We start from the raw sequence: 22,076 nt of genomic DNA on the forward strand, positions 1-22,076 counted from the left end.
TTAAGAAGGGTGGTAAGGACAATCCAGGGAACTATAGGCCAGTGAGCCTGACATCGATGGTGGGCAAGTTGTTGGAGGGAGTTCTGAGGGACAGGATGTACATGTATTTGGAAAGGCAAGGACTGATTCAGGATAGTTGACATGGCTTTGTGCATGGGAAATCATGTCTCACAAGCTTGATTGAGTTTTTGAAGAAGTAACAAAGAGGATTGATGAGTGCAGAGTGGTAGATGTGATCTATATGGACGTCAGTAAGGCATTCAGCAAGGTTCCCCATGGGAGACTGATTAGCAAGGTTAGATCTCATGGAATACAGGGAGAACTAGCCATTTGGATACAGAACTGGCTCAAAGGTAGAAGCAGGGGGTGGTGATGGAGGGTTGTTTTTCAGAATGGAGGTCTGTGACCAGTGGAGTGCCACAAGGATTGGTGCTGGGTCCTCTACTTTTTGTCATTTACATAAATTCATTGGATGTGAGCATAAGAGGTACAGTTAGTAAGTTTGCAGGTGATACCAAAATTGGAGGCATAGTGGACAGCGAAGAGGATTACCTCAGATTACAACAGAATCTTGTCCAGATGGGCCAATGGGCTGAGAAGTGGCAGATGGATATTAATTCAGATAAATGCGAGGTGCTGCATTTTGGGAAAGCAAATGTCAGCAGGACTTATACACTTAATGGTAACGTCCGAGGGAGTGTTGCCGAACAAAGAGACCTTGGAGTGCAGGTTCATAGCTCCTTGAAAGTGGAGTCGCAGGTAGGTAGCTTCGTGAAGAATGCTTTCCTTGATTGGTCAGAGTATTGAGTACAGGAGTTGGCAGGTCATGTTGCGGCTGTACAGGACATTGGTTAGGCCACTGTTGGACTATTGCATGCAATTCTGGTCTCCTTCCTATCGGAAAGATGTTGTGAAACATGAAAGGGTTCAGAAAAAATTTACAAAGATGTTGCCAGGGTTGGAGGATTTGAGCTATGGGGAGAGGCTGGACAGGCTGGGGCTGTTTTCCCTGGAGCATCAGATGCTGAGGGGTGACCTTATAGAGGTTTACAACATTATGAGGGGCACGGATAGGGTAAATAGGCAAAGTATTTTCCCTGGGGTTGGGGAGTCCAGAACTAGACGACATAGATTTAGGGTGAGAGGGGAAAAATATAAAAGAGACATCAGGGATAACTTTTTCATACAGGGGGTGGTACGTGTATGGAATGAGCTGCCAGAGGAAGTGGTGGAGGCTGGTAAAATTGCAACATTTAAGAGGCATTTGGATGGGTATATGAATAGGAACGGTTGGAGGGATATGGGCTGGGTGCTGGCAGGTGGGATTAGCTTGGGGTGGGATATCTGGTCAGCATAGACAGGTTGGACCGAAGGGCCTGTTTCCATTCTGAACATCTTTATGACTCTATGACTGCATGACTAGTCTGCCATATTGGACCTTACCGAAAGCCTGGAGACAATATCAAATTCATTATCATCATCAACACTCCTGATTATTTCCTTAAAAGAATTGTTCAAATGTGTTAAACACAACTTTCCTTCAACATGTAAAAGCAAAGTACTGCAGACCCAGGAAATCTGAAGCAGACACAGTGAATGCTGGAGGAACCCAGTAGGTTTTCTCTCCACAGATGCTGCCAGACCTGCTGAATTTCTCCAGTATTCTCCGTGTTTGTATCCTTTAACAAATCAGTGCTGATCGTTCAAATTTAATCAATTTTTTCCCAAGTGCAGGTATACTCAGACCCTCAAAATACTTTCTAAAAATTTCCCCAACACTGAAGGGAAATTCACTGACCTCTAATTTCTTGGTCTAGTCTTTCCTTACTTGTTTAAATCCTGGGTCAAGTTTAGCCGTTCTCCAGTCCTCTGGCACTTCATCAATGGCCTTAGAGGATTTGAAAGTTGCTGCCTGAGTCCTTGATATCGGCCCACTTCAACAACCTGGGATGCATCTTATTTATTTTTGTTTGTTCTTTTCTAGAAATACCTACAGCCATTCCAGTCTGAAAATGTCCAATCTCTTCTGAACTCAGAAGGTAAGCAGACTTTGGCCTGGTTAGTACTCAGATAGGAGACCGCCTGAGAATACCAGGTGCAGTATATGCAGGCTCTTACGGTATAATGGTGGTCATGGGTGTATTCGCTGAACTGGGAAGTTAGTTTGTCCCCTGCCTAGGAGACATCTTCAGTACTTTGGAGCCTCCTGTGAAGCGTTACTGTACTGCGTCTTCTGGAATTTATTTGGTTTCGTTCCTGCAGCTTCCGGTTGCCGGTTCTGGTTGTTCATTGTAGTGGCCGATATATTGGGTCCAGGTCTATGTGCTTGTTGATGGAGTCTGTGGATGAGTGCCATGCTCCTGGAAATTCTCTGGCTGTCCTCAGTTTATCTTGTCCTGTGATCATTGTGTTGTCCCAGTCGAATTTGTGGTCTTTGTCATCTGTATGTATGGCTACTAGAGATAGCTGGTCATGGCGTTTAGTGGCTAGTCAGTGTTAGAGGATGTGGATTCCTGGTTGTCTGTCTGTTTGCCCGATATTGTGCTGCATGCAGAAGGGAAGAAGAACACCTCTACTGAGTCTTCATTGAGAACAGGTGTCCCCGCAACATCATTTGCAGATGGCTGACATTCAAACAACGTGACAAGGCCATGCCATGATCTAACTCAATGGCCGTGCTACCCCGGATAAAAAACATCTCGGAACTGACAACCAGCCGTCTCTGCCCACTGGGATTCATGCCAGCCCATAAACCGACAGGCATGCTCAGTCAACAACTCACCAAAACTAAAGACCCGGTACCCAGCATGTACAAGACTAACCTAATTTACAGGATTCCACACATAGACTGCACACAACACTATATACGGAAAAAAGGCAAACAATTAGCAATCCACATCAACGAATACCAACTAGCCACTAAACGCCACGACCAGCTATCCCTAGTAGCCATACACACAGACGACAAGGACCACAAATTTGACTGTGACAACACAACACTCATAGGACAAGCTAAACAGAGGACAGCCAGAGAATTCATAGAAGCATGGCACTCATCCACAGGCTCCATCTACAAGCATATAGACCGGCACCCAATATGCCAGCCACTGCAACGAACCACCGGAACTGGTAACTCGAAGCAACAAGAACGAAACCAAATAAATTCCAGAAGACACAGTACAGAAGCACTTCACACGAGGATCCAAAGCACTGAAGATGTCTCCTAGACAGGGGAGGAAATGTCTGCAAAGCAGCTCGGTGAACATACCCACAACCACGACAACTAGCACCTAAGCTACAAATCTTTACACAAATGATGGTAGTGTCAGTACCTCTGGGCTAGGAGGCCTCTATCCCAGTTCCACTTGCTCCACAAGTGTGTGTAATATCATCTTTGAACAGGAAATAGGTCAGAAATAATCTTTGAATAGAAAATATCTATCAAAGCCTGAACATTTGTCCATTCTTGTACCACCCACAATTTATGGTGATTTCTTCTAATATTTCGCAGACTTCTAATCTGATGCCTGTACCCATGTCATCCTTTCAAATTGTGAATACCAACGCAAACTATCCATTGAGGACCGTGCCCATGTCAGCTAGGTTTACTCGCAGACTATTTCTATGGTGAGTACTTTTCCCTCGTTATTTACTTGCTTATCATATGTTTTAAAAATCCCTTTTGGTTTTCTTCATTCTTCCTACCAATGCCTTCTCATGCATTCTTTTTGCTTTCCTATTTTCCTTTTTAAGATACTCCCCTGCAATTTCTATACTCCTGTAGGAACTCTGCCATGTTCATCCCCCAGTATCTGCCACAACCTTCTTTAACTTTTGTCATTTTAAACTTTTCTACAAGGCTTATCCTGGAAACCTGTTCAATTCACAAACCGTGGGAAGTGTTTTAAAATCTCTGGGGTACTGATGAATCAACAACGTGTTCACACTGACAAGCAACCTTTTAAATTCCTGGACTGTGGGAACTGCTTTAAACGTTCTGGGGAGCTGATACACTGTCAATGTATGCATACTCTGGGGTACCGATGAATCCTCAACATGTTCATACTGACCTTTTAAACACCTGGACTGTGGAAAGTGCTATTAAAGTTGTCTTTCTTACTTAATCCTAACTATAATACCTCTTGTCATTCAGGGTTCTCCAGTCTTGGTCCATCCTTTTTCTTTGCTTTGCCCGATACTCTGTTATTTCTTCCTTGAATACTCCCACTGCTCTGACACTGTTTAATCTGCAAGGAGCTTCTCCGACTCCACTTGAGCCAAATTGTCATTTTGAAAGTAGCCTTTCCCCAGTTTAGAAGTTATATTCTCGGTCCATTCTTATTATCTTCCATAACCATCCTAAATCTAACTGACTTATGGTCACTATCTCCAAAATACTCCCTGACTGTTACACTTTCCACCTGCTCAGGTTCATTTCTGAACATTAAGTTCAAAACTTGAAGAAATTCCTACCTACTGCCTCATAAAGTTTGTCTGGAGGCAGTTTAAGAATTTTGTTCCTTGCTTACCTTGCACATTAAAACTATCCCAGTTAATATTTGGATAGATAAAATTTCCGACTGCTCCTGTTTTATTATTCTTAGATTTCTCTGAAATTTGATGCAGATTTGATTCTCTATCACTTCCTGACTCTTTGAGGACACATAGTACACACACAAAAGGGTATTCGCCCCTTTTATGTTTTTTACTTCAATTCATAAGACCTCATTTGATGATTCTTCCTCGGTATCATCTTACCTTAGGACCATAATTGTTTCTTTGAATCAATATTGTGACCTCTTCCCCCTCTTCCATCTCCTTCACTATCTTGTCTAAATGCTTTATTATAAGCAGACAATCCTGCCAATCTTTCAGCCAAGTCTTGGTCATAACTATGATATCATTCTCTCATGTGTACCCTCATCTATATTATTCATTCTTGCATCAAATATATTCAATTCAAACTTTTAAAACTAACTTCTTCCTTATTTAGTCTCTATTTCCTCTGACTCCAGATTCATTTACCACAGTTTTAGATTCTAATGCCATCTGAGTTTTTTCTTCATTCTGACCTACTTGTAAGGATGTCATCTCACTGCCAACCGATTTTAAATTCAAACTCAACTGCATGAGCAATCCTATCCATGAGGATGTTGGTTCTGTTCCTCCTCAGATGTAACCCACCTAACATTCCAATGTCCTTTGGAGTTTAGAAGAATGAGGTGATATTATTGAAATATACAAGACCAAAGAGCATTATTAGTCTCTTACAGAGTAGTGGCCACTGGGCAGTGGCCATACTTATTAAATGCTTTCAAGGCTCGGTTGGATAAATTCTTGACTGAGAAGGAAGTTAAACTTTAGGAGGATCGATAGAAAAGTGTAGTGGAAGCCACAGTCACATCAGTCACGAGTTTAGAAAGTAGTAATTTAGACTGGGGGTTAATGTTCTATTTTTGCTTCTAATTTGTAAATTTAACATGGCTTTATCTATTGCTGAGTTAACTTTGAAAGAGATAACATGTTTGTGATGACTTTGTGACAGTTAACAAAAGGTTAATTTAAAAGAAAAGTCAGGGGTAGACTTTGGAAGTTATTGAGTTGTTAGCTCAAAGTCTAAACCCTGAAGAAGAAAAGGCTCAGCCAGATAGTACTCCATTTGAATTGGTCAGTCACAAGCTGGTTCATGCTTTCTGTCAACCTCAAACTAAAAGATGAATGAATCAAGGAATTCTGCATAGTTCCATAAAATCTTTAATGTTTGTGTTGATTCTGAATAGTAGGTCTTCATTTCTGATGGGCTACCCCTGTGAGGTGTAGAACTGAGCTCTGGAGTTCAGAGGAATATGAGTGACCTGATTGAAACTTAAAAGATCCTGGGAGGTGTTAATTGGGTTGAGGTTTCCATTTATGGGAGAATCTAGAACAATGGGTAAATGTCTCAAGATCCGGGTTTGTTCATTTAAAACAGAGATAAGGTAAAATATTTTCACAGAAGGATATGAGAGTTTGGACCTCTCTTCTTGAAAGAGCTATAGAAGCAAAGTTTGTGAATATTTTAAAAGTAAACTGAATTGATTCTTGGTGAGTGAAGAGTTGAAAGGTAATCAGGGCTAGTCAGGAATTTGAATTTTACATTACAACCAGATCACGAATGAGCTTATTCAATGACAGAGCAGGTTCAAGGAACAGAATTTGCTACTCAAGCTCCTTGTTTGCATGTTGGTAAAAAGGTATGAACAAAAAATCAGAAGCTCACATTCTTGAGCGTAAGGATACCTGAGAACTCATATAGACAACAGAGAATTAAAATAAGCTGGAAATGAACTGGATTGATCTCAAATACACAAAAATTTTAACAATCATCGGTAAGGGACTATAAATTTAAACTGCTACATATATTTGGGGTAATATATTTTAATCATGCCAATGAAATCACAATAAACCATTTAATGGGAAATGTAACAGTGTATGTGTGGGTGGTGGGGTTTGGAGAATGTCATTTTTACTGTGCGTTAGTTGTTCAGATGAATCAGATGTTATAAATTGTTACATTATGACCAGTAAGCCCATCATTAGGGTGAGGAGATTTCTATCAATGGAAGGTGTTATTAAAATGAAGTTAAGAGATTGCTGCATTTTTCACTCTGTGTTCAATTTATAATAAAAGTTGTCACGTGACCAGTCCTGAAGTTACCTGACAGCAAGTCTGGATGGTTTGGTTGTTGGAGATTAAAGGGGCTCAGAGAAAACTGCCCTATCAACTGAACCATGTCTAATATTAGTAGTGTAAGCAATGTAAAAGCAACATTTTTTCCTGTGGTTTAGAATGAAGGAGTTATAATGAGGCAAGGAAAACTTTGGGATGTAAATAATACTAAGTGAGGGAAAACAATGCTAAGTGGATAAAATGCTTTGTACAGTGTATCCTATTGTGGACTAGATGGACCAAAGGTCTGTTTCCACCTTCTATGACTATTTGACTTTATAACTGTTGCTGAGTCATCTTACCTTTGCTACCCTGTTCACATCTTTAAATCTTTGTCTGGCAGTGAGTTGCTTTGAAGTAATGTTTTTTTGTGTGTGTGAGAATACTCCTGTTGCTAACCACTGTTGTGACTGTCTTGTGCTGCTATTTCCCTATTGTTCCTTTTTGGGAGTTGCTGTGCTCTGCCTTACACTTAAAACTCCCCATTTTCACCTTTACATTAGTTCCTGGACCTCTGCACACACTTCTTTTTTTCTCCAGCTGCCTTAATTCAATGTCAACCTCTTTATTTTGTACATATGTTTGCCATTTTAATATCTTTTGCTTCTCAGTATTGAATTCTGTCTGTCCAATGTTTAAACACTGCAGGTCATGTTCTAATTGCTGCTGATTTTACCACCCACTTACTGCCAAAGTTAAAATAGGGTGTTAGATGGTAATGATTCATATCAGCAAGGAAGATGATATGCAAGTGTAAAGGATTATATCTTTAGCACTTAAAGTTTAGTATGGTCAATTATTTGGGCATTTGCATTAATATTAATTGGGTTACCATCATAACTTTGAAGTGCTTTACTATTGAACTAAAACATTTCATAAATATGTATCTTCATTGATGCATTATAATTAACCTTGAGGCAATAAAATAACAAAGTCTGTTTTTTCTGCACTATCCAACAAATGTTTAAAGTACATATTATGTTGTTCCTGGTAAATACTCATGGGAACATCCTTGTGGAACAAATGGCACAATCCAAGGCATCCTTTGTAATATTTACTACTAAGAAGAAGGCCTCGAACATTGAGAATGATACACTAGAGAGTCAATTGGTGCTGAGTTCTTTGATGTATGCTACAGAACTGATATTCACCATGCAGCAGAAACTACATCCTTCAACACAGAAGTGATAGAAAGTAACCCACTGGGTTGCACGATAATATAGAAATTCACAGTTAAGTGAGTCCAGCGAGGTCTTTTTGGCACTGTGCCCAGGAACACAGGATTGACTGTGTACAGTGAATAACAGAAAACTGGGCAGTCCAGAGTATGCCTATAAAGAAACTCTGGTGAATTTTCAAGATTTGTTGCATCCAAATGAGTCACAGTGCTGTCGAAGGTATATTTTGTCTTTCATGTTTACATTATAAATGGTTTACTCGCCAAACTGAATGCATTTCACGTTATCAATTTTTAGATTAAAGTAAGCACATATATTTTTCTTTCCCTCCTTTACTCCTCAAAAGAATTTCTGTCAGCCTTCTCTTCCAAAAGTACTCCTCAATCTCTGACTGTTTACTCTGGTGATCATTTGTCATACATAGGTCTTGGCAGTGAATGTTAGCAGATAATTTGATCACAGGGCACATTACAATGAGGTTGGATCTTGTCCTTTAGGTGAATGTTCTCACAAACATATAGGATTAGAAGTTAGAATAATGATTGATTTTTCCCTTGCCCAATCAAGGATTCCTGCAATCAATGTTAAAACCTCCTGTGGCCATCCTTACACACACTGTGTTTCGAAAGCATAGCCTTCTGTTTTATATGATTCAATCATTCACCAGATAAGCTTTAAGAGCAATTCAATTCTAAAGTATGAGAAACAATATAAATTCTGCAAAGTCAAAATATGGAAAATTAGATTATATGATATAAAACAAAATAATATATCTCAGGAATTGATCATATTCAATATTCATATTTAGTCTGAAGCTAGACACATATTGACTATTAATTCCCTGCACTGTTCTGCCAACCTATCGCAAGGATCAGCCATTTAAATGATTTCTCAAAGGTTCACCCTCTAGTGACAAAATGAACCTGATATTACATCAGCTAATGCTTCAGAAACCTTAACAGAGATATTAATGGCTATACTCTAAAATGAAGACAATTTTACAAACCTCGTTACAAACCAATAACTATTAAAAATCTGTTACAGTTAGCTGATAGTTAGCAACTGAATTGATGACACTGGAGTTCACATATTCAGGCATTTACTGTAGCAAACTGACTAAAAGCTTTATCGACTAAACAATATTTCTGTAGGTAACCTCGACAGGACAGAATTAACGTAACTGAAAACCCCGTTTTCAGGTGTACCTTACACAGTGCTTTAAATGGACATTCAATTCTCTCAGAAGCAGTCCAAAATAATTCTTAGCTCATGAAGATCTTCCTTCTGATTTTCCTTTCTTTTTAGTCTGTAATTTCTAATTCTTAGAACCGCCCATTATGGGGAAGACCATAACTGGACATTCTCCCTCTGGCACAAGCTAACAAATCTTCAAGCATCTTTTTAAATTCTCAGGAATTTGGTCCTTTCAACTGAGCATGAGCTTAAATAGCAGCATGGTGGCTCAGTGGTTAGCACTGCTGCCTTGCAGAACCAAGCACCCAGGTTCAATTCCCACCTTGGGCAACTGTCTGTGTGGAGTTTGCACATTCTCCCTGTGTCTGTGTGGGTTTCCTCCAGGTGCTCTGATTTCCTCCTACAGTCCAAAGATGTGCAGGTTAAGTAAATTGGTCATGCTAAATTGCTTGTAGTGTAAGTTGCATTAGTCAGAGGGGGATGGGTTGCCCTTTGAAGGGTCAGTGTGGACTTGCTGGGCCAAAGGGTTTGTTTTCACACTGTCGGTAATCTAATCACACATTCTGTTGCAGTGAATCATAGAGATTTTTGGCTGCCGATGCCATTTCTCTCTCTCTCTCTCTCTCACTCACTCCTGTTCTGTAATGGATGAACCCACTTATCTGTGAAAGTCGGTGATATTTTGGAAAGCCTATAATCCGATATCACAATAGCTTTCGCTATACCATTACCACCTCAAAGCTGTTCACTGTGGAAAGGAGCATCACATCGGCATTGTATACAAATAGAGATGTTGATTAGCTATCCTTGAGAGCCCAATTAAAGTCATTGAGATGTACAACACGGAAACAGTCCATTCCGATCAGATATAGAGCAATAAAGTCATAGAGATGTACAGCATGGAAGCAGACCCTTCGGTTCATCCCGTCCATGCCAACCAGATATCCCAACCCAATCTAGTCCCACTTGCCAGCACCCGGCTCATATCCCTCCAAACCCTTTCTATTCATATACCCATCCAAATGACTCTTAAATGTTGCAATTGTACCAGCCTCTACCACTTCCTCTGGCAGCTCATTCCAAACCCGTACTACCCTCTGTGTGAAACCATTGCCCCTTAGGTCTCTTTTATATCTTTCTCCTCTCACTCTAAACCTATGCCCTCTAGTTCTGGACTCCCCGAGCCCTAGGAAAAGACTTTGCCTATTTACCCTATCCATGACCATCAAAATTGGCCTTTCTCCAATTTAGAACTCCAACTTTTAGATCTGGCCTATCCTTTCCCATCACTATTTTAAATCTAATAGAATTATGGTCACTGGCCCAAAGTGCTCCCCCACTGACACCTCAGTCACCTGCAGTGCCTTATTTCCCAAGAGTAGGTCAAGTTTTGCACTTTCTCCAGCAGGTACATCCACATACTGAATCAGAAAATTGTCTTGTACGCACTTAACAAATTCCTCTCCATCTAAACCTTTAACACTATGGCAGTCCCAGTCTATGTTTAGAAAGTTAAAATCCCCGACAATAACCATCCTATTATTCTTACAGATAATTGAGATCTCCTCACAAGTTTGTTTCTCAATTTCCCTCTGACTATTTGGGGGTCTATAATACAATCCCAATAAAGTGATCATCCCTTTCTTATTTCTCAGTTCCACCCAAATAACTTCCCTGGATATATTTCCGGGAATATCCTCCCTCAGCACAGCTGTAATACTATCCCTTATCAAAAATGCCACTCCCCCTCCTCTTTTGCCTCCTTTCTATCCTTCCTGTAGCATTGGTATCCTGGAACATTAAGCTGCCAGTCCTGTCCATCCCTGAGCCATGTTTCTGTAATTGCTATGATATCCCAATTCCATGTTCCTAACCATGCCCTGAGTTCATCTGCCTTCCCTGTTAGGCCCCTTGCATTGAAATAAATGCAGTTTAATTTATTCGTCCTACCGTGTCCCTGCCTGCCCTAACTGTTTGACTCGCTTCTGTTCTCAACTGTACCAGTCTCAGATTGATCTCTTTCGTCACTATCTCCCTGGGTCATAACTCCATCTGCCACTTCTCAGCCCATTGGCCCATCTGATCAAAAACCCATTGTAATCGGAGGTAACCTTTTTCACTGTCCACTACACCTCCAATTTTGGTGTCATCTGCAAACGTACTAACTGTACCGCTTATGCTCACATCTAATCATTTATATAAATGACGAAAAGTAGTGGATCCAGCACTGATCCTCGTGGCACTCCACTGGTCACAGGCCTCCATTCTTAAAAACAACCCTCCACCACCATCCTCTGTCTTCCAACTTTGAGCCAGTTCTGTATCCAAATGGCTAATTCTCTATGTATTCCATGAGATCTAACATTGCTGACCAGTCTCCCATGGGGAACCTTGTTGAACGCCTTACTGAAGTCCATATATAGATCACTCTAATGCTCTGCCCTCATCAATTCCCTTTGTTACTTCTTCAAAAGACTCCGTCAAGTTAGTGAGACATGATTTCCCACGCACAAAGCCATGCTGACTATCCCTAATCAATCCTTGCCTTTCCAAATACATGTACATCTTGTCTCTCAGGATTCCCTCCAACATGTGGAGACTGTTTAAGGAACAGTTGTTGCAAGTGATGAATAAATATGTCCATCTGAGACAGGCAAGAAGTGGTAAGATAAAGGAACCTTGGATGACGAGAGCGGTGGAGGTTCTCGTCAAAAGGAAAAAGGTAGCTTACATAAGCTGAAGGAAGCTAGGGTCAAGCTCAGCTCTAGAGGATTACAGGCAGGCGAGGAAGGAGCTTAAAAATGGTCTGAAGAGAGCCAGGAGGGGGCACAAGAAAGGCTTGGCAGAACAGATTAAGGAGAACACAGGCATTTTACACTTATGTGAGTAATAAGAGAATGGTCAAAGAAAGATTAGGGCCGATCAGGAATACATAGGGAATTTGTGTGTGGTGTCTGAGGAGGTAGGGGAAGCCCTAAATAAGTTTTTTGCTTCTGTCTTTACGAAAGAAACGAACTTTGTAGTGAATGAAACCTTTGAAGAGCATGTGTGCATGCTGGAATGGATAAAGATAGAGGAAGCTGATGTGCTGAAAATTTTGTCAAACATTAAGATTGACAAGTCGCCAGGCCCGGACCAGATTTGTCCTCGGCTGCTTTGGGAAACGAGAAATGCAATTGCTTCGCCACTTGTGAAGATCTTTGCATCCTCGGTCTTCACTGGAGTCGTACCTGAGGACTGGAGAGAGGCAAATGTGATTCCTCTCTTCAAGAAAGGAAATGGGAAATCCCCAGCAATTACAGACCAGTAAGTCTTACTTCTGTCGTCTGCAAGGTGTTAGAAAGAATTCTGAGGGATAGGATTTATGACCATCTGGAAGAGCATGGCTTGATTAAATGCAGTCAACACGGCTTTGTGAGGGGCAGGCCATGTCTCACAAACCTTATCGAGTTCTTTGAGGATGTGACTAGAAAAGTTGATGAGGGTCGAGCTGTGGATGTGGTGTATATGGACTTCAGCAAGGCATTTGATAAGGTTCCCCATGGTAGGCTCATTCAGAAGGTCAGGAGGAATGAGATTCAGGGGAACATAGCTGTCTGGATACAGAATTGGCTGGCCAACAGAAGACAGCGAGTGGTAGTAGAAGGCAAATATTCTGCCTGGAAGTCAGTGGTGAGTGGTGTTCCACAGGGCTCTGTCCTTGGGCCTCTACTGTTTGTAATTTTTATTAATGACTTGGATGAGGGGATTGAAGGATGGGTCAGCAAGTTTGCAGATGACACAAAGTTTGGAGGTGTGGTTGACAGTATAGAGGGCTGTAGCGGACATTGACAGGATGCAGAGATGGGCTGAGAGGTGGCAGATGGAGTTCAACCTGGATAAATGCGAGGTGATGCATTTTGGAAGGTCGAACCTGAAAGCTGAGTACAGGATTAAGATAGGATTCTTGGCAGTGTGGAGGAACAGAGGAATCTTGGGGTGCAGGTACATAGATCCCTTAAAATGGCCACCCAAGTGGGTTGTTAAGAAAGCATATGGTGTTTTGGCTTTCATTAACAGGGGTATTGAGTTTAAGAGTCGTGAGATCTTGTTGCAGCCCTATAAAACTTTGGTTAGACCGCACTTGGAATACTGCGTCCAGTTCTGGTCACCCTATTATGAGAAAGATGTGGATGCTTTGGAGAGGGTTCAGAGGAGGTTTACCAGTATGCTACCTGGACTGGAGGGCTTATCTTATGAGGAGAGGTTGACTGAGCTCGGACTTTTTTCATTGGAGAAAAGGAGGAGAAGAGGGGACCTAATTGAGATATACAAGATAATGAGAGGCATAGATAGAGTCGATAGCCAGAGACTATTTCCCAGGGCAGAAATGACTAACACGAGGGGTCATAGTTTTAAGCTGGTTGGAGGAAAGTATAGAGTGGATGTCAGAGGTGGGTTCTTTACACAGAGAGTTGTGAGAGCATGGAATGCGTTTCCAGCAGCAGTTGTGGAGGCAGGGTCATTGGGGACATTTAAGAGACTCCTGGACATGCATTTGGTCACAGAAATTTGAGGGTGCATATATGAGGATCAGTGGTGGGCACAACATTGTTGGCTGAAGGGCCTGTTCTGTGCTGTACTGTTCTATCTTGCCCACCACCAATGTCAGGCTCACTGGTTTATAGTTCCCTGGCTTGTCCTTACCATCCTTCTTAAACAGTGACACCACGTTAGCCAACTTCCAGTCTTCTGGCACCTCACCTGTGACAAACCATGATACAAATATCTCAGCAAGGAGCACAGCAATCACTTCCCTAGCTTCCATCAGAGTTCTAAGGTACACCTGATCAGGTCCTGGGGATTTATCCACTTTTCTGTGTTTCAAGACATCCAGCACTTCTTCCTCTGTAGTATGGACATTTTTAAAGATGTCACCATCTATTTCCCTACAGCCTATATTTTCCATGTCCTTTTCCACAGCAAACATTGATGCAAAGTACTCATTTACTATCCCCCCCAATCTCCTGTGACTCCACACAAAGGCCACCTTGCTGATTTTTGAGAGGCCCTATTCTCTCCCTAGTTACCCTTTTGTCCTTAATGTATTTGTAAAAACCTTTTGGATTCTCCTTAACTCTATTTGCCAAAGCTATCTCATGTCCCCTTTTTGCCCTTCTGATTGCCCTCTTATGTATACTCCTACTTCCTTTATATTCTTCTAAGGATTCATTCGATCTATCCTGTCTATACCTGATATATGCTTCCTTCTTTTTCCTAACCAAGCCTTTAATTTCCTTAGTCATCCAACATTTCCTTCCAGCTTTTTCTTTCACCCTAACAGGAATATACTTTCTCTGGACTCTCGTTATCTAATTTCTGAAGGCTTCCCATTTTCCAGCCATCCCTTTACCTGCGAACAGCTGCCCCCTGTCAGCTTTTGAAAGTTCTTGCCTCATACCATCAACACTGGCCTTTCTCCAATTTAGTACTCCAACTTTTAGATCTGATCTATCCTTTTCCATCACTAATTTAAAACTAATACAATTATGGTCGCTGGCCCCAAAGTGCTCCCCCACTGACACCTCAGTCACCTGCCCTGCCTTATTTCTCAAGAATAGGTCAAGTTTTGCATCTTCTCTAGTAGGTACATTCACATACTGAATCAGAAAATTGTCGTGTACACACTTAACCAATTCCTCTCTATATAAACCCTTAACACTATGGCAGTCCCAGTCCATGTTTGGAAAATTAAAATCCCCTTCCATAACCACCGTATTATTCTTACAGATAACTGAGATCTCCTAACAAAATTGTTTCTGAATTTCCCACTGACTATTAGGTATTCTATCATAAAATTCCAATAAAGTGATCATCTCATTCTTATTTCTCAGTTCCACCCAAATAACTTCTCTGGATATATTTCCGGGAATATCCACTCTCAGTACAGTTGTAATGCTATCCCTTATCAAAAATGACACTTCCCTCCTCTCTTGTCTCCCTTTTTGTCCTTCTTGTAGCATTTATATCCTGTAACATTAAGCTGCCATGCCTGTCCATCTCAGAGCCATGTTTCTGTAATTGCTATGATGTCCCAGTCCCATGTACCTAACCATGCCCTGAGTTCATCTGCCTTCCCTGTTAGGCCTCTTGCATCAAAATAAATGCAGTTTAATTTATCAGTCCTACCTTGTTCTCTGCTTTGTCCCTGCCTGCCCTGATTGTTTGACTTGCTTCTTTTCTCAACTGTACCAGTCTCAGATTGATCTCCTTTCTCACTCTCTCCCTGGTCCCACCCCCTATCTTACTTGTTTAAATCCTCCTGAGCAGCTTTAGCAAATTTCCCTGCCAGTATATTAGCCCCTTCCATTTCAGGTGCAATACATCCTTCTTGTACAGGTCACTTCTACCCCAAAAGAGATTCCAATGATCCAAAAATGTGAATCCTTCTCCCATACACCAGCTCCTCAAACATACATTCATCTGCTCTATTCTCCTACTTCTGCCCTCACTAGCTCGTAGCACCGGGAATGATCTAGATATTACTACTCTTGAGGACTTCCTTTTTAAATTCCTGCCAACTCTCTGTAATCTCCCTTCAGAATGTCATCATTTTCCCTTCCAATGTGTACAATGACATCCTGCTGGTAACCTCTCCCCCCTGAGAACATTTTGCATCCTCTCTGAGACATTCTTTTGATCATGGCACCAGGGAAGCAACACACCATTCTGATTTTTCGCTGCTTGCCACAGAAACATCTGTCTTTGCCTTGGTCTGGAGAGTCCCCTAACACAATCAATCTCTTGGAACCCGACGTACCCCTCATTACATTAGAACCTGTCTCAATACCAGAAACTTGAGTGTTCGTGCTGCATTCCCCTGAGAATCCATCACCACCTGCATTTTCCAAAACAGCATACTTGTTTGAAATGGGATAGCCACAGAAGACTCCTGCACTACCTGCCTACCTCTCTTACTTTGCCTCGAGTTAACCCATCTATGTGACTGTTTCTCCATTGTACCCCTCATTGCATTAGAGTCAGTCTGGCCAGCAGCATCACAGCTACCTTTGCCTTGTCTTTCTACCAAGTTAAAGCAAAATGGATCTTCTCTAACTTTTAACAATCAAACTACGCAGCCTATTGTCAGGCAACCTTCAGAATGACCCTCTTCATTTTACCCTCAAGCATCATATCCATATTAGACTCACATTTTTAACAACAAATCTCGCTCCTTTCTGATGAGTATGCAGAGAATGTGAATTGATAGCTAACTTGACACATCAGTTATGCTGACTGAATTCTATCATATGACTAAGTATTGGTACTTCATCATGTAACTTGGTAAAAGCAGAATAACCAGCTTCAGAGATAGTTTGATTGTCCTTTGCTGAGCCTGTGCTTTACATTTCCATAAACTGGGTGGATGGCGGAGTGGCTGATGAAGGACCAACAAAAAATATTGCTTGAATATTGTAACGAGAATCTCAGTATTTATTCAATGACACATTCATTTGTTGAGTGAATTTTATTGTGATTATAACCAGCAACTGTTGTAACTGACTTTTGCCTTTTTCTGAGCTAACCAGTATGCTGTAGGTTATAACTGACATTTTGCTGGGTTGTTGACAAGAGTTTTTATGGAGATTATCAGTCTTTCAAAAATACACATGTTGTAGATATGCCTTTTTGCGACTGCAATTATGTGTTTTAGATACTCAAATGTCACAGTGATTGTAGTTGGAGATTCCCAAGAGTCATTAATAAAATAAACTTGTCATATCCACTTTGCTACCAAGTGGATTCCAAATGGTAATTTTATTATCAAATAAAATATATATTCAATGACAGTAATTATAACCGATTATTTGAACACTTTGCTAAAATCGTTTAAATATTACTGAACAATGGTATGTAAAATGCCCTACGTAATTAGTGTTTGGTGGAATTATGTATCTTTGGATAATGCATTTAAAAATATTTGTTAATGGGAATTGTAGTGGCTACAATGATAGAACATAGGTTATGACGGTTGATTGAAGTCATGAATTTAACTCTGGGAGTTAGAACTGTTTACTCCTGGGCAGAATGCTATAGAAATCTGAACAATGTGAGCTATGGGAGAAACATGCAGGACCTGTGAGATAAGGCTGGCCATGCTTACCTTGTTGGGAGCAATTCGCAGCATCCTTAAAGCAAGTGCTGAGCATTGAGGCCAGATTTTCATTAGGGAGTGGTGTGTTGCTGGCAGAGGAGGAATATTGCTTGTTAATGACTTTATTAACTGCACATCTCACCTCATTAATATGCAGGTTCCTATCCCATGAACGGTCGTGAGCAAACTAGATGCTGAGAATTCTTGATGACTTCAGCTTGCTGCTAACAGTGAAGAGCCTCCATGTTTCTAATCTTTCAACATGCACCAAGCAGCTATACCCTATATCCATGGTCATTGACATATGAGAATTGCCACATGATAATTGCCACCTTGCTGAACCACTTAGCAGTGGATACTTAGGACACTTAGGAAGCACAGATCTGCATTGTAGGCAGGCTGGTAATTAGTAGTGAATTGTTGCTGCAAGGTCAATTTGCATGCAGTGACAGGTACCCAGCTCTTGGACTGCACCAGGATGCTTTCTTGCTTTCTTAGTGGCTAGCTGCCTGCTTACAACCTCCATGTCTTGCCTTGCTGACATACCTAATAGGCAACATGGCAATGTGCTGGATGCTGAGGAACAGGAGCAGTTTGACTTGAACACTTTTGCTACCTGTAAGCCACAGCTCATATTCAAAATTTTCATATTGCTTGCCTATATGTGATGTACCCCAACAGGACAATGACAAGAAATGAGTCTATAATCGGCACTGGGGACAGAGTAGCAGTGACTTTGAGAAGGTGTTTAGATGTAATGTAGCTGAAGATAATTAAACAATGTAGCCTGGTAGTTAAGCAGCAAATAGGGTGAGAGACTGGGTTGTGTACAGGAGGCACTGCCAGCCTTTGTGCCATGAGCAGCCATATGGCTGCTGAGCCATTGTGTTGTTGGTGAGGAGCAACATAGGATTGCCAATTCTTGTCCATGTTCACAGGGTTTTTTTAAAACTGCATGGATGTCTGATCTTTCATGGGCTATCTCCTGAAAGGTGAGTTGTTATATGAATGGTACATGGTAAGATGGGGCCAGAATCGAGCAAGATGGATGCCATGGAGCCAGGTAGGTAGCTAGTGAGGCAATTTTGGTAAGATAGATCTAAAAGTTGAAGCTCTAAATTGGAGAAAGGCCAATTTTGATGGTATTAGGCAAGAACTTTCAAAAGCTGATTGGAGGCAGATATTTGCAGATAAAGGGATGGCTGAAAAATGGGAAGCCTTCAGAAATGAGAAAGCAAGAATCCAGAGAAAGTATATTCCTGTCAGGGTGAAAGGGAAGGCTGGTAGGTATAGGGAGTACTAGATGACTAAAGAAATTGAGGGTTTGGTTAAGAAAAAGAAGGAAGCATATGTCAGGTATAGACAGGATAGATCGAGTGAATCCTTAGAAGAGTATAAAGAAAGTAGGAGTATATGTTAGAGGGCAATCAGAAGGACAAAACGGGGACATGAGATAGCTTTGGCAAATAGAGTTAAGGAGAATCCAAAAAGTTTTTACAAATAAATTAAGGACAAAAGGGTAACTAGGGAGAGAATAGCGCCTCTCAAAGATCAGCAAAGTGGCCTTTGTGTGGAGCCACAGAAAATGAGGGAGATACTAAACAAATATTTTGCATCAGTATTTACTGTGGAAAAGGATATGGAAGATATGAACTGTAGAGAAATAGATGGTGACATCTTGCAAAATGTCCAGATTACAAGGAGGAAGTGCTGGATGTCTTGAAATGGTTAAGAGTGGATAAATCACCAGGACCTCATCAGGTTTAAATGGGAATTCTATGGGAAGCTAGAGAAGTGATTGCTGGGCCTCTTGCTGAGATATTTGGATCATCGATAGTCACAGGTGAGATGCCGGAAGACTGGAGGTTGGCTAATGTGGTGCCACTGTTTAAGAATGGCAGTAAGGGCAAGCCAGGGAACTATAGACCAGTGAGCCTGACCTCGGTGGTGGGCAAGTTGTTGGAGTGAAATCTGAGGGACAGGATGTACATGTATTTGGAAAGGAAAGGACTGATTCGGGATAGTCAACATGGCTTTGTGCATGGGAAATCATGTCTCACAAACTTGATTGAGTTTTTTGAAGAAGTAACAAAGAAGATTGATGAGGGCAGAACAGTAGATGTGATCTATATGGACTTCAGTAAGGCGTTCGACAAGGTTCCCCATGGGAGACTGATTAGCAAGGTTAGATCTCATGGAATACAGGGAAAACTAGCCATTTGGATACAGAACATGCTCAAAGGTAGAAGACGGAGGGTAGTGATGGAGGATTGTTTTTCAGACTGGAGGCCTGTGACCAGTGGAGTGCCACAAGGATTTTGTCACTTACATAAATGATTTGGATGTGAGCATAACAGGTACAGTTAGTAAGTTTGCAGATGACACCATAATTGGAGGTGTAGTGGACAGTGAAGAGGGTTACCTCAGATTACAACAGGATCTGGACCAGATGGGCCAATGGGCTGAGAAGTGGCAGATGGAGTTTAATTCAGATAAATGCAAGGTGCTACATTTTGGGAAAGCAAATGTCAGCAGGACTTATACACTTAATGGTAACGTCCGAGGGAGTGTTGCTGAACAGAGACCTTGGAGTGCAGGTTCATAGCTCCTTGAAAGTGGAGTTGCAGGTAGATAGGATCGTGAGGAAGGCGTTTGGTATGTTTTCATATTGGTCAGAGTATTGAGTACAGAAGTTGGGAGGTCATGTTGCAGCTGTACAGGACTGTTGTAAAATTGTGTGCAATTCTGGTCTCCTTCCTATCGGAAAGATGTTGTCAAACTTGAAAGGGTTCAGAAAAGATTTACAAGGATGTTGCCAGGGTTGGAGGATCTGAGCTACAGAGAGAGGCTGAACAGGCTGGGGCTATTTTCCATGGAGCATCGGAGGCTGAAGGGTGTCCTTATAGAGATTTACAAAATTATGAGGGGTATGGATAGGATTAATTGGCAATGTCTTTTCCATGGGGTTGGGGAGTCCAGAACTAGAGGGCATAGGTTTAGGGTGAAAGGGGAAAGATATAAAAGAGACCTAAGGGGTAACGTTTTCATGCAGAGGGTGGTATGTGTATGGAATGAGCTGCCAGAGGATGTGGTGGAGGCTGGTACAATTGCAACATTTAAGAGGTATTTGGATGGGTATATGAATAGGAAGGGTTTGGAGGGATATGGGCTGGGTGCTGGCAGGTGCGACTAGATTGAGTTGGGATATCTGGTTGGCATGGATGGGTTGGATCAAAGGGTTTGTATCCATGCTGTACATCTCTATGACTCAATATGGCAAGAGATCTCACTAGACTTCATTCTGAGAAACCCTTCACAAAATCTCAATAAACTGACATTTAACCAAAACCAACTAAAAGATTCAGCCCTCTCTTTCATTTCATCTCATCTAAGAGTGGGAAGTGAAGCTACATAGAAGCTAGAGTGTCTCCAGGCATTTAAAAAGAAAAGGGTAAGTAAAGAAAAATGTTGGTCTTCCAGCAAGTAAAAATGTGATAATGGCAAACAAAAAGGAAATATTAAATGAAACAAAGATTATATTGCTTCTGTATTTACTATAGTGAATACAAATAACATCCCAGCCTGGCTGTAAATCAGAATGAGGAAGAGAGAGTGAAACTTTCCCTCACTACTTAGGCAAGCAATACAGAGCAAATTGATGAAGATATGGTCTCATGAGGCAGTAGATACAATGATGTTAATATTCCAGAAGGTGCTAAATTCTGGAAAGGTTTCATCAGCCTGGAAAATAGCAAAGATATGTTCACTACTCAAGCATGGAAGGAAGCAGGAAAGTGTAATCCAGTTAGATTGATGTCTGTCATGGGACATGTTTTAGAAGAGATCAGAGAGGAGCTGATAGCTCTGCATTTGCAAACACTCAGGATAACTGGAAAGAGCCAGCATGGTTTGTCAAAAGAAAATCACTTTAAAACGATTGTGTGAGCATTCTTAGACATAATAATATGCTCCGTGGTTAAAGGGGAGCGTTTAGCTGTACTCACCTGGTTCACCAAGGTGTTTTCAGATGGACATCTTACGTCCTTACCAGGTCTGCCCAATGTGTGATTCCAGGCATGGGCTTTTCCCAACAATCAAAAATGATTTTCTGCTCATCAGTGGATTCGTAAATCCAGATTTCTTAATGCAATTCCAATTGCACCATCTGCCATTCAAATCTGGGTCCCCACAACATTAGTGAGCTGAGTTTCTGGATTAATCATCTCGCGATAATATCACTTGGCCATCACCTCCATCACTTCTCAAAGAGAAATGCAGTTTTGCCTTCCCTATTTAAAGAAGGATTTAAATGCATTGGAGATGGGTCAGAAGACTTTTACTAGATTGACAGGTGAAATGCGCAGGTTGCCTTCTGGGGAACTGTTGGACAGGCTGGACTTGTTTTCCACGGGAAGTCAGATGCGTATGAACACTTGATTGTAGTATATAAGATTGTGGCTGGGCTTGACAAAGTAGAATGCAAAGGACATCTGCTCGTGTAGATGAGCCCAGAACTAGAGTGCACTGTTTAAAAATTAAAAGACATCCTATTAGGATAGAGGTGAGGAGATTTCTTTTTCTTGGAGGTTGTGCGACTTCAGTACACTCTGTCACTGAAAGCAGAGGGAGTAGGGTCATTGAATATTTTATAAATGGGGATGGATAGATTCGTGTCAGGCAAACAAGTAAAAGGTTATAGATAAGAATGTGGTAGATAAAAATGTGGAATTCATAACACAAATAGATGATCCAAGATCTTATTGATTGGAAGAAGAGGTTTGAGGGGCTGAATGGCCTATTTGTAAATTCAAGGCCATTTCGGAATGGGTGGTAAATGTAATCTTTACAGCAATATTCTGTC

The 22,076-nt window shown here is 41.3% G+C and overlaps 1 pseudogene; it reads left to right on the forward strand.

Moving 5' to 3' along the window:
* Positions 1–1,988: 1,988 nt before the first annotated feature.
* LOC132809057 (5S ribosomal RNA) lies at positions 1,989–2,107 on the forward strand (annotated as a pseudogene).
* Positions 2,108–22,076: the final 19,969 nt, after the last annotated feature.

The sequence above is a fragment of the Hemiscyllium ocellatum genome, chromosome 3, assembly GCF_020745735.1.
Source record: "Hemiscyllium ocellatum isolate sHemOce1 chromosome 3, sHemOce1.pat.X.cur, whole genome shotgun sequence".
In the NCBI taxonomy this organism is placed as follows: Eukaryota; Metazoa; Chordata; class Chondrichthyes; order Orectolobiformes; family Hemiscylliidae; genus Hemiscyllium; species Hemiscyllium ocellatum.